Genomic DNA, 15,974 nt, shown 5'->3' with positions numbered 1-15,974 from the left:
GTGAGTCAGTGAGTAAGTAAGTGAGTGAGTGAGTCAGTGAGGGCTTTGCCTTTTATTAGTGTAGATTTATAGTGTATTGTGTATTCTAAGTATTCTGCCTTGAAGCCGAGTCCTACCAACAAAAAATTTTGTTATGTGTATGCATAATGACAATAAAGAATTCTACATCTTCTACATCTATGCGAGTGCTGAGTGGTTCATCTACAGCACTTTACTTACTCCATTATGTTACAGCCAGGCTTTATTCTCTGGCTTATGTGTATTTTCTGATCTATTATTGTTTTTATATTTTTTAAATTTTATTTCTGTTAGGCTTGTTTCTTAAGTAATACTTCTATATTGTCTCTTTGTCACTTTGTGGGTGGAGCACCCCAGGAGGCGGGGCCTCCCTGACATCACTGCTGCTGGCTCCTCCCTCAGCCTTTAAATTCAGTCAGACAGAGGAAACCAGAAGTGGATCACTTTAACTTGTGTGAATCCCAATTCACAAAGTCCCAAAAATTGCCCACTAAAGGGGCTATACCAAACCGCGGCTAGATAAATGGACAAAAACAGAAACCTCCATCCATCCATCCATCCATTTCCCAACCCGTTGAATCTGAACACAGGGTCATTGGGGTCTGCTGGAGCCAATCCCAGCCAACACAGGGCGCAAGGCAGGAACCAATCCTGGGCAGGGCGCCAACCCACCACAGAAAAACAGAAACCTTACAAAAGTAAAAAAGGTTTTACTATAACGAGAATGCAACACATGAAGTTCTCAGCGAGCACAACAGGCATAAAGGAATTGCCTAAAACTATAAGACAATACCAGAGAAACAAAGCCCGGAGACAGAATCCCAAAGCAAAGTCAAAAAATAGACCAGAAGGTCAAAAAAATCCAATAATTTACAATAAGCACAGGAGAAACTCAAAAACTCACCAAAACTCACTAGTGCATTCGAAATGAACCACCAGGAACTGTGGGAGACCCTCTGGATTTAGAACCACCCACAGAACACATGGAAAATAATCCAGGCAGTTTACATACCTAGTGTGGCGGACGGCCAGGACTATCACCTGGCTGGGATGAAAGACCAAGGGGACACATCTCCCCCAGGATACTAGAGGGCAGCCTACCTGGGTTGTTACACTAACACAGATTCCTGCAAGGTCTGCTGGGACTTGTAGTTTGGAGAAGCCCTGCTGGGTTCCGTGGGTGCTGCAAGGGGGTGCAGCAGGTGATTCTGGATCCTTGGAGGTTCCTCATCCGCCACACCTGGAAAGTGCAGCCAGAAGAGGGTTGAGAAACACCTGGAGCACTTTGGGGTGTGCTATAAAATGAGCTGCCTCACCACTAATCACAGGAGGTGGAGGACAGAACTTGAGGGAGAGGAATGGAGGCAGCAGAAAAGAGAAAAGAGAGAGAAAAGGGACCAAGTTATTCGTGGGTAACTGAAGAGAAAGAGAATTAAAAGCGTGTGTGCTTGCACTTGTGGCTCCGTGTCTGTCTGTGATCCGGTTATATTCCACACTCGACACAATTAAAAAAAACAAAGGATAATGCGAATCATCAGCAAAAGTAACATCCATCCATTATCCAACCCGCTTTATCCTAACTACAGGGTCACGGGGGTCTGCTGGAGCCAATTCCAGCCAACAAAGGGCGCAAGGCAGGAAATAAACCCCAGGCAGGGTGCCAGCCCACCGCAGGGCACACACACACACACACACACCAGGCGCACACTAGAGACAATTTAGGATCGCCAATCCACCTAACCTGCATGTCTTCGGACTGTGGGAGGAAACCCACGCAGACACGGGGAGAACATGCAAACACGCAGGGAGGACAAGGGAAGCAAACCCAGGTCTCCTTACTGCAAGGCAGCAGCGCTACCCACTGCGCCACCGTGCCTCCCAAAAGTAACATTAACATTAAATAAAAAAAACAAAACAGACGTAAAACAAGAATTTGAACCCTTGCTAGGGAGGTGGGACCCAGCACTCACTGAGTTAGTTAGTTAGTTATGTTACGGGCCCCACTAGTGGGCCACAGCAACAGAAATGACGAAAGTAGCAAATCCCGAAGTGTACGTGAACTTTGCCTCCACCAGAGGATGAGCTACATCAACCAGGTCTGGAACTAGGCTTGGGCGGTAAAACGGTAATATGGTATCCCGCGGGATCTAAAAATAGCAACGGTGTCAGTTTCAATACCGTTATACCGTCATAAAAACAATGCACTTATATAGGAGACAAGGATTAAATATAATTTATTTAATGCCTAAAAATGCGTATGCGATGCGTGGTTGTCATCACGTGACAGCGTGGAGGAGAAACAGAGAGGTGGGGAAAGATGGCGAGTCGCGCACCAAGTGACCTGGTCTCGAAAAAGAACACAACTTCTGCAGTTTGGCAGTATTTCGGGTTTCGGCCGAACGAGAAGGGAGATGCGGTAAATACGGACGAGGCAATTTGCAAATTGTGCAACAAAAGGTGACCGCGAGAGATGGAAATACATCGAACCTAAGGTCGCATATACGAAACCACCATCCACTCACTGCTGCGAGGATGAACCCGAGTTCACTCAGTGCAACAGTTTCAACGCCTCCCGATGCAGGACCAACAACATTTAGGTCCACCGCCAGTACGCAGCCGGCGATAATGGGGCCTTCGGAAAGCAACAAAGTACAAAAGGGACAGTGTCCGTTGGAAAACCTGTACTGATGCAGTGACAAAATACTTGGCGAAGGAAATGGTCTCTTTCCACACAGTGGAAAAAAAGTCCTTTACGGACATGGTAAAGGTCCTAGATGCCCAGTACGAGCTGCCTGGACGGAAATATTTCTCACAAACAGCCGTCCCACATTTATATAGTAAAGTTAGAGACAATGTTCAAGTGCTGCTGTCAGCGTCACACAGTTATTCCTTAACAACTGACATGTGGTCGTCAGTTAACATGACACTATATATGTCTCTGACTGTCCATACTATTACACCTGACTGGAAACTTGAATCCAAATGCCTCCAAACTACGTATTTTCCTGAGAGTCATACAGCAGACAATCTTGCTGCTGCGCTCAGAGCTGCACTTCAGGAATGGCAACTTGACGAGAAAAAACTTTCAGCCATAACCACTGACAACGCTGCCAACATTCATGCCGCAATCAGGTCCCTGCATTGGCGTGGCTATGCTGCTTCGGTCACAATCTAAACTTGGCTGTCACAAATGGATTGCCTGACCAGAGGCAAAACCGAGCGCCCTCGGACTATGCCGTAATATTGTCGGGGCTTTTTCACACAGCTGGCAACGTAAGCATGAACTCCACAAGAAGCAAGTGGACTTGGGACTCCAAAAACATAGTCTCATAACGGTAAGCATAAAACGTGCAGAGAGTTCCTCAGGGGCAGGGGCTCAAATATAAAAAAGGGATATATATATATATATATATATATATATATGCTTTGCATCACATAAATTATATTGAAAAGTAGGCTATATTAAAATAGAAAACCATTTTTTAAATTGTAATTTTTTTCCTGTATTTTTTTATCAAGTAAATGCAGGCTTGATGCCAATAAGGGACTTATTTAGCCTGAAATAAATGTGCATGCAAATTTCACCAAGTGGAATAATACACTGTGTGCACAATTATTAGGCAAGTGAGTATTTTGACCATATCATCATTTTTATGCGTATATTCCAACTCCAAGCTGTATCAACTTGAATGCTTATTGGATTTAAGCACGTCAGGTGATGTGTATTTGTGTAATGAGGGAGGGTGTGGCCTAAGGAGATCAACACCCTATATCAAGGTGTGCAGAATTATTAGGCAGCTAGTTTTCCTCAGGCAAAATGGGCCAAAAAGAGATTTAACTGACTCTGAAATGTCAAAAATTGTAAAAAGTCTTTCAGAGGGATGCAGCACTTTTGGAATTGCTAAGATATTGGTGTGTGATCACAGAACCATCAAACATTTTGTTGCAAATAGTCAACAGGGTCGCAAGAAACGTGTTGAGAACAAAAGACGCAAATTAGCTGCCAAAGATTTGAGAAGAATCAAACGTGAAGCTACCAGGAACCCATTATCCTCCAGTACTTTCATATTCCAGAGCTGCAACCTACCTGGAGTGCCCAGAAGTACAAGGTGTTCAGTGCTCAAAGACATGGCCAAGGTAAGGAGGGCTGAAACCCAACCACCACTGAACAAGAAACATAAGTTGAAACGTCAAAACTGGGCCAAGAAATATCTGAAGACAGATTTTTTTTCAAAGGTTTTATGGACCGATGAGATGAGAGTGACTCTTGATGGACCAGATGGATGGACCTGTGGATCAGTAATGGGCACAGAGCTCCACTCCAACGTGGAGGTGGGGTACTGGTATGAGCTGGTATTTTTAAAGATGAGCTAGTTGGACCTTTTGCATTGAAGATGAACTCAAAATCAACTCCCAAACCTACTGCCAGTTTTTCAAGACACTTTCTTCAAACAGTGATACAGGAAAAGACCATGATTTATATGCAGGCCAATGCTCCATCACTTGCATCGAAGTTCTCCACTGTGTGGCCAGCCAGTAAAGGCCTTAAAGATGAAGGAATAATGACATGGCCCCTTCCTCATCTGACCTAAACCCTGTCGAGAACTTGTGGGCACTTCTTAAACGCTAGATTTACGGGGAGAAAAACAATCCACCTCTCTGAAGAGTGTCTGGGAGGCTGTAGTCACTGCTCCACAAAAAGCTGATCGTCAACAGATCAAGAAACTGACAGACTCCATGAATGGAAAGGCTTATGACTGTTATTGGAAAGAAGGGTGGCTATATTGGTCATTGATTGATTGATTTATTTTTTTTGAAATGTCAGAGATGTTTATTTGTAAATTTTGAGGTGTTTGTTTATTATTCTCACTATAACAGATGAAAATAAACAAGTGAGATGGGAAAATTTTCATTTTTCCTTTAGTTGCATAATAAATCTGCACACTAATAGTTGCCTAATAATTGTGCGCACATATGTATTCCCCTGATGATGTTCACACTCACATTTCCGTTGTGAAACATTCAGGTTTCAGGATTATTAACATTTTGGATTGACTGATAGCACTGTGTTTGTTCCATATTAAAATTAATCCTCAAAAATACAACTTGCCTAATAATTCTGCACTCCCTGTATACGTTAATGGACTTATTTATTTATGCATTCATTCGTTTATTTAGGCCTATGTATTCATTCATTCGTTTATTAACGAATGAATTGGCCTAAATAAAACGAATTTCGTTATTATGCCTATTTATTCATTCATTCGTTTATTTATGCCTATTTATTCATTAATTTGATTATTTAGGCCTATTCATTCATTTAGATAGATAGATAGATACTTTATTTAATCATTTATTCATCATTCATTAATTAATTCATCCATCCATACGTCGGCAGGACTGCGCAACTCGCTGGGGCTCCAAACTGGCAATGGTGGAGCGAATCCTCGAGCAGGCCCAAGCGATCAGACACGTCCTGTCTGATGACAGAAGGAGCAGCCTGTCCCTGACCTGGCAGGACATGGACGTCTTGAAAGCTGTTCACGAAGCACTGAAACCAGTCGGTAACGTCACTGATATTTTGTCAGGAGAAAATTATGTGACCAGTTCCTGTATCCTCCCCATACTACAGCTCTGCAGGGACAATGTGTTGGCTGCGTCAGAAAATGACCCCCAGCTAACAAAGTCAATCAAAACTGGAATTCTAACAAAGCTGGAGGCCAAGTATGAATCCAATTCAGTACGCAAAATATTGCGAAAATGCACTTTCCTCGACCCTCGTTACCGTGGAGGATATGAGACGGATGACAACGCATTGGCTGAGACCAAGGCTGAATTACAGGCTGAGATCGTGAGCTTAGAGGCAGCAGGTCCAGTGGCCATCAGAGTGGAAGAGGGAGAGGAGCAACCTGCACCCTCACGAAAAAGATGACTTTGGGGAGTATGCTGCAAAAAAAATCTGATGCAATGGCAGGTCCCGTCAAAACCGTAGAGGACCGAGTCGGAGCTGAAATAACAGCCTACTGTTTGGAGCCAGTTACTCAAGGAGACGAGGACCCACTTCTCTGGTGGAAAAATGCTGCGGGCGTTTCCCCAAATGTCGCGAGTGGCACGAAAGTACCTGCGCGTCTGTGCCACAAGCACACCATCGGAGTGGGTTTTCAGCACCGCAGGTAAAGTTGTCGGGCCACAACGTGCCCTGTTAAAGCCGGACAAAGTAAACATGCTGGTTTTCTAGCGAAATCTTGAATAGATTGATGCCACTTGCCATTCGTTCCTTTTAAGCACTGTGTTTATTTTATTTAATTGATTCAGGTATTTTTATTTGGTTTACGTTAAAAACGATATTGGAAAGAAGACGTTTTTGTTTAGGACTATTGCTTGGCAATACTTTTTATAATATGGATGATGTTTATGTTAATTCAACTCTGGTTGACTGTTGTGGGTCTAGTTGCACTTTTTTATAACCTGCTCATATTTGTTATTAAAAGTTGTTCAGGCGGTGTGATTTAATTTAATTGATTTGTGTGCACGTCTCCGCGGGAAAATTGTTCTGGATGTTTATGTTAATTTAATTCTGTTTGACTGTTGTATTTGCACTTTTTTATAAACCGCTATTTGTTGCTAATAAAAGTTGTTAATATTGTTCTGCATGTTATTTTGTTATTGTTTCAGTATTAGTGTTTGATATTCAGTTTCTGAACGGTTTAGGCACAAGCCAACAGTTTGGTGATCACAATACGTCACAATTTTTTTATTATTCACGGTAATACCGTATACCGAGGTAAAATAGGAAGGAGGTTTGACGGTATCAAAATTTGGATACCGCCCATGCCTATCTGGAACTGAACTCCACTGGCCCTCAAAGGTGACATAATCCAGGTCTTTGGCCCTGTGAAATAGATAAAGTGGAGCAGCAATGAGCGCACACCGCTTTCAGTTTGTTGTCCAAGTTGCGTCTCTTTATTCACATCCAATAAAGTCATTATTACCCTGCATATATATTTGACTATTTTACATTCACATTCTCAGGTGTGTTCCCAATAAAGTACCTCTTCATTCCACCAAGAGTCTCAATAAACAAGATCACATACACATATATATGCAGTAAGCAATAAGATAGAAAAAGATTACAGAAATACTGTATTTAAATCAAGCTATGTGCTTTATTAAATCATATGCAGAGGCACAACTAATCTCTTCATTATATAACCCTTTTTTTTTAATAACATTTCTAAAGGTATGAAACATCAGCATTAAGCATTAATCAAATATCTTCAATGCTACTCTTATCATATTTCAAACACTTTCATAACTACCCGTTTCATATTTATGCATAATAACCATTCATCACAACATTTCAGCCATTCTATAACTTATTTACACCTAATACAATTTACAAAATATACATTTAACAAGAGTACTAAGTGTTCAGGAGCCAAGCAACTATTTAAAAAGCCACGCTCTTGTCTGGTTAATGATTTACAGCAAACCCGCATGACAGATCCTAGTAGCACTAAACTTGTACAAAATGATTACTATCGTTTGTGATTGAATCATTCTGCATCTTTGGCGTTACTTATTGACTTTTCTTACTTCTGCCTTCTGACAAAAGCACGTTTTTTCCATGGCACTACTGTACCGGAAACGTCATCTGCAAGTATACAGTGGTGTGAAAAACTATTTGCCCCCTTCCTGATTTCTTATTCTTTTGCACGCTTGTCACACAAAATGTTTCTGATCATCAAACACATTTAACCATTAGTCAAATATAACACAAGTAAACACAAAATGCAGTTTTAAATGATGGTTTTATTATGTGGGAGAAAAAAAATCCAAACCTACATGGCCCTGTGTGAAAAAGTAATTGCCCCCTGAACCTAATAACTGGTTGGGCCACCCTTAGCAGCAATAACTGCAATCAAGCTTTTGCGATAACTTGCAATGAGTCTTTTACAGCACTCTGGAGGAATTTTGGCCCACTCATCTTTGCAGAATTGTTGTAATTCAGCTTTATTTGAGGGTTTTCTAGCATGAACCGCCTTTTTAAGGTCATGCCATAGCATCTCAATTGGATTCAGGTCAGGACTTTGACTAGGCCACTCCAAAGTCTTCATTTTGTTTTTCTTCAGCCATTCAGAGGTGGATTTGCTGCTGTGTTTTGGGTCATTGTCCTGTTGCAGCACCCAAGATCGCTTCAGCTTGAGTTGACGAACAGATGGCGGACATTCTCCTTCAGGATTTTTTGGTAGACAGTAGAATTCATGGTTCCATCTATCACAGCAAGCCTTCCAGGTCCTGAAGCAGCAAAACAACCCCAGACCATCACACTACCACCACCATATTTTACTGTTGGTATGATGTTCTTTTCTGAAATGCTGTGTTCCTTTTACGCCAGATGTAACGGGACATTTGCCTTCCAAAAAGTTCAACTTTTGTCTCATCAGTCCACAAGGTATTTTCCCAAAAGTCTTGGCAATTATTGAGATGTTTCTTAGCAAAATTGAGACGAGCCCTAATGTTCTTTTTGCTTAACAGTGGTTTGTGTCTTGGAAATCTGCCATGCAGGCCGTTTTTGCCCAGTCTCTTTCTTATGGTGGAGTCGTGAACACTGACCTTAATTGAGGCAAGTGAGGCCTGCAGTTCTTTAGACGTTGTCCTGGGGTCTTTTGTGACCTCTTGGATGAGTCGTCTCTGCGCTCTTGGGGTAATTTTGGTCGGCCGGCCACTCCTGAGAAGGTTCACCTGTGACGATGTGGGTTCTGGCTCCACGCTCCCATGGCTGTTTGGGAACCCTTGAACCCAACACCGTCGATAATGTTACCGAGTGAGCTAGTCAGTGGAGGCAAATACTGTAATTGAGCATCTGAACAAGGGGATGGTTAAAAGTGAAAACAGTGCTTTCATTAAAAAACAGTCAACAAAATAAAGTGTTCCAATAAATAGTGCAGTTTCAAAAGTTCATTAAATAAATAATCCATAAAATGAAAACGTGGAGGTTAAAACAACAATAAGAAAAAACAATCCTTTAAAACCAGAGGTTAAAATCTTCTCTAGGAAGCAGTCTTAAAACAACAAATCCGGTGCATCGTTTATTAGCGTTTCTGTTAACGTCTCACCTGCTTATCCCGTTTGGGCTTAGCAGCAGGCAAGACGCTCTCTGCAGCTGCCCTCCTACAACACACGCGAGACTGGAGACCTCCTGATCCCTGGCTTCGGTATGGCACTCATCCCAGTCCCCGAGACTTGATGTCCACCAATGACCAGGACGCACACATTGGGGACTCCACCACCAAGCCTCCCGACTTCGCTTCCTTTCCAGGCCTTCTGCGGCTCGTCGCTTTCCTCTAGGCACTCCCGCTACCTGGTCACTCAGTGGGAGCAACCTCAACTCAAACGCCTGGGTGTCGGCCTAACACCCAGCTTCCTCGCACCTGCCCACGAGCGCTCGATCGCGCGCTCACCACACTCACGCACCGCCTGCTTCCTCGCTCCCTGTAACCTTTGTCCTCTTTCCTCATCTCCTTTTTTTTACCTCCCCCACAACCGACTCGCGCTTCTTTTTAAAACGTGAGGGGCCACAGCAGCTGCAGCATTAGCCATGGGACAATCACGAATGTGGGCAGTTCCTCACCTGTGCACTCGGTGAGAAACGCCCACACCCTACGGATCGTCCCACGGCTCGCTATGGCCCAACGACTCCTCGCTAAGCTGCGAGCGCGTCGATTACTTATTTAAAATGAATGGCCTTTGCTCAACGAGCTGTGGACCCATAACACCACATCACCACTGTTCCATGTTTTTGCCATTTGTCGATAATGGCTCTCACTGTGTTTCGCTGGAGTCCCAAAGCTTTAGAAATGGCTTTATAACCTTTACCAGACTGATAGATCTCAATTACTTCTGTTCTCATTTGTTCCTGAATTTCTTTGGATCTTGGCATGATGTCTAGCTTTTGAGGTGCTTTTGGTCTACTTCTCTGTGTCAGGCAGCTCCTATTGAAGTGATTTCTTGATTGAAACAGGTGTGGCAGTAATCAGGCCTGGGGGGGCTACGGAAATTGAACTCAGGTGTGATACACCACAGTTAGGTTATTTTTTAACAAGGGGCAATTACTTTTTCACACAGGGCCATATAGGTTTGGATTTTTTTTCTCCCTAAATAATAAAAACCATCATTTAAAAACTGCATTTTGTGTTGACTTGTGTTATATTTGACTAATGGTTAAATGTGTTTGATGACCAGAAACATTTTGTGTGACAAACATGCAAAAGAATAAGAAATCAGGAAGGGGGCAAATAGTTTTTCACACCACTGTAGTTGCAGCCGCGAAGTCGCAACTGAAGTGCTAGGCTGAGGTCTGCGGCCCAAGAGAACTGCTAGCAATGGAGACTAACTCAGTGAAGGGCTACAGCAAAAAGGCTGCCCCCTTCACTGAGGACACTTTTCAGAACGCTAGGCAGGCGAGGCTTTGCAGCGGCGCACACAGAGGAGAGACCACGGTTTGAGAGTATTATAACAAAGTATTTTTATGTTTCTGATAGTTTCCCCGTATGACACGAGTCCACAGAAATCTTGTTACTACGAAGTACATTCACCAGCAGATACTTTCATTACAACGAAGTGACCGTGAAATGCTTGAATGAATCATCCACAGAGCAGTTAGTTCTGTGGTCGCAGCTCAGTTGTGCACATTTGCACAACAATCCCCAAATAGAAACACTGGAAAAAAATGTTCTTTCTTCGAACTTTCCTTGTACTGTTTTTTTTGCTGTTTTTGTTTTGTGTGGTTTTAAGTGATACCTTTTCCTTATTGCTCGTCAACATTTGAAAAACTTCCATTAGAATTTAACTCATTATCACCCTTCTATAGAAACGGCATACTTGTAATATGCAAAAAAGAAGAAAAATCTCGGGTTGCAAACGTATGCGAAGTGCTGCACTTGAAGACGCCGAAAAAGCCGTTTTTATGTGGTTGCAGTGATGCTTGTTCAAGAAACATTCCTATTAATGCGGCACTCATTCAAGAATATATGGTTTTTAAACTCTCCTGGGACCCGGACAAACAATCTCACACGCGGCAATAGCGTTTCGGGACGCACTTCGGCATGTCGTTCCCGTTGGGTGGAGGAGGATCCCAGATCCCAAAAGAGTTCAGAAACCTCACAATGTGAAGAAGAAGAAGAAGAAAAGGATGACTATAATGTTCGCGTTGAGTTCCTCCCACCCAATTGCGCGGCAGTGCTTCAGCCATTGGGTTTGGGCATCAGTCACACCCTGAAAGTGGATCATCGCAAGGAAATGCTGAGAAACACTCTCGTCAGCATAACTTGTAGACAGGAGGATATTAAAATAACGTGAAAGACGCTATTGAAGTTGCTTCCATTTCCAACATCCTATCTTTGTGATGCACGTTTTCTGCAGTGACAGCAACCAAAACGAGATTACGGAGCAGACTGAACATATGCAACACACTTCGCGTGTCACTGTCTTCCATCATCCCCAGATGGGATCGTTTGGTTGCAGGAAAACAAGCCCTGGGCTCTCACTGATTCTGCATTATGGTAAGCTGTATAATTTCTATTACTAAATTATAACTTAATAATAATAGAAATGTAATGTAAATTGTGTATAAAACTGCCCTACGAACCTGCCCATAATCACCCCATAAACTCCAACCTCCAACAGCCCACCGATCCCTGGAAAAATTTGCTTCTAGTAAAGCGGTCCTTGGTGTCAAGCAGGTTGCGGACCACTGGGCTACACTACTGGCTGGGCTGCTGAGACTGGCCACTGGGCAGAACTGACCATCACGAGTAGTAATAGCTCGCAAATTTTCACTTTTTTTTTCTATAGTTTTATGTAATTTTGTGCTAGTATTGTAATGAACAGTTAGTGCAGACTACAGCTGAAGATCTGAAGTGGACACGAGAAGTTTGGCGAGTTGTTTGTCAACAGATTTTTGTGATTTTGAGTTTGTATAATTTGTGTAGGTCAGGGGGCTTTTTGCATATCGACTTATTTTACAATGTAAACATTGAAGTAAACTTAGTAAAGTAAAATTAGATTTTTGGAGGATTTGTTTTCCAATATGAATTACTGAGCAATGAGTTCAGTGAGCGTTTTTGTGATTTCAGTTCACACGAACAGGACTTTGCGCTGTTCTCTTACAATATGGGAATGCGCCTGAGAATACCCAAATGGAGTTGCCTGAACTGCAGTCAGATTTCTATTCTGATGGCAAAATACAACGAAGTTGGTGTGCCAGGCTTGTATGCTTACCTGCCACCCTCGTATGTGCAGATCCGTAAGTTGGCATCGAGAGTACTGTCTATGTTCGGAAGCACTTACCTTTGTGAGCACTTGTGATCGTTAATGAAAGCTACCAAAACCCCACATCGCTCAGGACTTACTGTCAGGCACCTTTCATCCCTCATAAAAGTTGTAGCTGCACAAGATTGTAAGCCTGAGATTGACGAACTGGTTACTAACAAGAGATGCCAAGTGTCGGGACAAACGAAATAAATCTCACACTGTAAGACTCCTATATAAGGACTAGCTAAGAGGCTAAGACTCTAATTGTACGCTGTTGTACAGAGATTGTATGAAAATAAATTGCTTTTCTTTAAACTTTAAGTGTTAAATTTTTTTAAGTTTTCAGTATTGGAAAGAAAGCTACAGCAACTTTGTATAATAGTATAATAGTATGTGTTACAGTGCGGCCCGCTGACGCACGTATGGCAGTCGAAGCGGCCCACCAATGAAAGTGAGTTTGACATGCCTGATTTACAGCACCGCCGTCTATCTACAGCGCAGCAACGCAGTCTCTGCAAACATGGAGCTTGCCGCCTGCATTTAGCGAGTTTTGACTTCGCGCCTCTGTTGCAATACACATCAGCATACTACCGTCATGTTCTGAGTATACTTGACTCTCAGTTAAAAGGTAAAATACTCCAATTTATTGTACACTAACCTGTGAAATAGGTAAAGTGGAGCAGCAATGAGCAAACACAACTTTCAGTTTGTTGTCCAAGTTGCGTCTGAGGGTCGGACCGAAGTTCGTCCCTTTACTGCAACCCTGACGGAACCACTTCAGTGTGAAACAAGTTCCTATCAATTACTGCTCATGCCACAGTCCGTTTTCATGGTCCAATCGACAACAGGGACCCTTTGTTTACCAAATAGTATTCACTTTTCGCGTTTACATTAATAAGAAACTATTCTGGCCACTCTTTTTTTTTTTTTTTTTTCTCTGAGTGTCCCACAGTTAGTTAGTTACAGGAGTTTCACAATTATTGCTTTTTGTTTGTGGCTACTGAAATATTTTGTGTTTATATAAGGTGACCATCCGTCCCCGTTTTCGGACAACAGAAACATGTCCCCGTTTTGTCCCCGGTTGTAAGATTTCGTCCCCGTTTTCAGCTGGTTCACTTTTTCGAATGTATCTCATCACCAGGATAATTTGAACGCGGCGCGCATGCGCGGTGTTTTGACGGAGGTTATGCTTTACCGCATCCTGCAGCTTTGGCGAGAAATCACATGATAAGTTTTCGCTTTGTATGTACTGTAGTCTACGCTCCTCTGGCCCCTCCCCCAACCCCCCGCCATGTCTCCTGATTGGCCCAAAAAAGTTCTGGTCACCTTAGTTTATAAGAATTACTTGGAAATCACTTTACCTTTATTGGGTTCAGCACCTCCTGACTCACCTCTCATATGATATATCATCCAACTCCTCTCGAGGTCTACTTATGCGAGGTGTCAAGCTTTTTTTGGGATTTCCTCCTATTTATAATCCTCTAGTCCAGGGGTCTCCAACCTTTTTTTCCCCCTGAGAGCTACTTTTACAAAATGAAAATGGCCGAGAGCTCCTCATGTTTGCTAACATTTATTCTCATAGCTTATTTCACAAAAATTATTTACAAAATGTTGGTGTCCACTACTCACAGTTAACATTAAAACATCACAAAAACATATTGAGTTCACCTGCAAGTGCATTTTGTATGTCTGCATGCATTCACACTATTCAATTAAAACATGAATGCCGTCAAAACAAAACATCCATCCATCCATTTTCTAACCTGCTGAATCCAAATAGGGTCACGGGGGTCTGCTGTAGCCAATCCCAGCCAACACAGGGCACAAGGCAGGAACCAATCCTGGGCAGGGTGCCAACCCACCGCAGCGTCAAAACAAAACAATGCAATTCCAAATCCACAGTGTGAAAAGGCACTGAATAGACGCCCGGCCCGGCACAAAGAGACAGGGAGGCACGCGCAGAAAGAAAACAAACATTTATTTTTCTTATTCCGTGCCCCTCAGCCACAGCACTGTCCCAAAAGCACAAACCAAACCAGAGGGCACGCTACTCTCTTCTTCACCACCACACCTCCTGGAAAGCGATGTCCTCCTCCTCCTCCTCCCGACTCTGGCTCCCGGAGTGGTGGCTGCTGGCTCCTTTTTTTTCTTCTTCATTTCGCCTTATACAATTTTCTTGTATTAGGAAATTGTTCGTTTTCACGTTCCCCTTGGGGTCAGAGCGCAGGTTCAGCCATTGTACAGTGCCCCTAGAGCAATTACAGGTTGAGGGTCTTGCTCAAGAGCCTAGCAGAGTAGGATCTCTTTTTGGAAGTGACAGGGATTTGAACCGGCAACCTTCAGGATGCCAACGCAGATCCTTAGTGCTGCAGGTGCTTGATAACTTGCATCTGGCTGCACTGCCACCCAGACGGGTTTAGGAAGCCGTGCAGCTCCAACAAGACTGAGCTCCGAAGTCCCATGACTGTGGTCCTGATGCAACTCAGGGGGGCTACCTGGGGAAGTAGTGTGTTGCCCATGGCTGTATCGAAGGGGCATGGGCCACAACAGATACAGTGGTGTGAAAAACTATTTGCCCCCTTCTTGATTTCTTATTCTTTTGCATGTTTGTCACACAAAATGTTTCTGATCATCAAACACATTTAACCATTAGTCAAATATAACACAAGTAAACACAAAATGCAGATTTTAAATGATGGTTTTTATTATTTAGGGAAAATGAAAAATCCAAACCTACATGACCCTGTGTGAAAAAGTAATTGCCCCCTGAACCTAATAACTGGTTGGGCCACCCTTAGCAGCAATAACTGCAATCAAGCGTTTGCGATAACTTGCAATGAGTCTTTTACGGCGCTCTGGAGGAATTTTGGCCCACTCATCTTTGCAGAATTGTTGTAATTCAGCTTTATTTGAGGGTTTTCTAGCATGAACCGCCTTTTTAAGGTCATGCCATAGCATCTCAGTTGGATTCAGGTCAGGACTTTGACTAGGCCACTCCAAAGTCTTCATTTTGTTTTTCTTCAGCCATTCAGAGGTGGATTTGCTGCTGTGTTTTGGGTCATTGTCCTGTTGCAGCACCCAAGATCGCTTCAGCTTGAGTTGACGAACAGATGGCCGGACATTCTCCTTCAGGATTTTTTGGTAGACAGTAGAATTCATGGTTCCATCTATCACAGCAAGCCTTCCAGGTCCTGAAGCAGCAAAACAACCCCAGACCATCACACTACCACCACCATATTTTACTGTTGGTATGATGTTCTTTTTCTGAAATGCTGTGTTCCCTTTACGCCAGATGTAACGGACATTTGCCTTCCAAAAGTTCAACTTTTGTCTCATCAGTCCACAAGGTATTTTCCCAAAAGTCTTGGCAATCATTGAGATGTTTCTTAGCAAAATTGAGACGAGCCCTAATGTTCTTTTTGCTTAACAGTGGTTTGCGTCTTGGAAATCTGCCATGCAGGCCGTTTTTGCCCAGTCTCTTTCTTATGGTGGAGTCGTGAACACTGACCTTAATTGAGGCAAGTGAGGCCTGCAGTTCTTTAGACGTTGTCCTGGGGTCTTTTGTGACCTCTCGGATGAGTCGTCTCTGCGCTCTTGGGGTAATTTTGGTCGGTCGGCCACTCCTGGGAAGGTTCACCACT

General features: G+C 43.1%; 1 long non-coding RNA gene across 1 annotated transcript in view; it reads right to left on the bottom strand.

Moving 5' to 3' along the window:
• Window positions 1-13,073, bottom strand: part of LOC120519792 — a 34,111-nt gene extending 21,038 nt beyond the window's left edge. The window contains exon 1 of the long non-coding RNA XR_005631665.1: window positions 12,992-13,073. This is a non-coding gene — a long non-coding RNA (uncharacterized LOC120519792). The remainder of the gene's footprint in view (window positions 1-12,991) is intronic.
• Window positions 13,074-15,974: the final 2,901 nt, after the last annotated feature.

The sequence above is a fragment of the Polypterus senegalus genome, chromosome 1 (genome assembly GCF_016835505.1).
Source record: "Polypterus senegalus isolate Bchr_013 chromosome 1, ASM1683550v1, whole genome shotgun sequence".
NCBI classification, from domain to species: Eukaryota; Metazoa; Chordata; class Cladistia; order Polypteriformes; family Polypteridae; genus Polypterus; species Polypterus senegalus.
The sequence above is the reverse complement of the archived record's forward strand: the minus strand, read 5'-3'. Positions and strand labels throughout refer to the sequence as shown.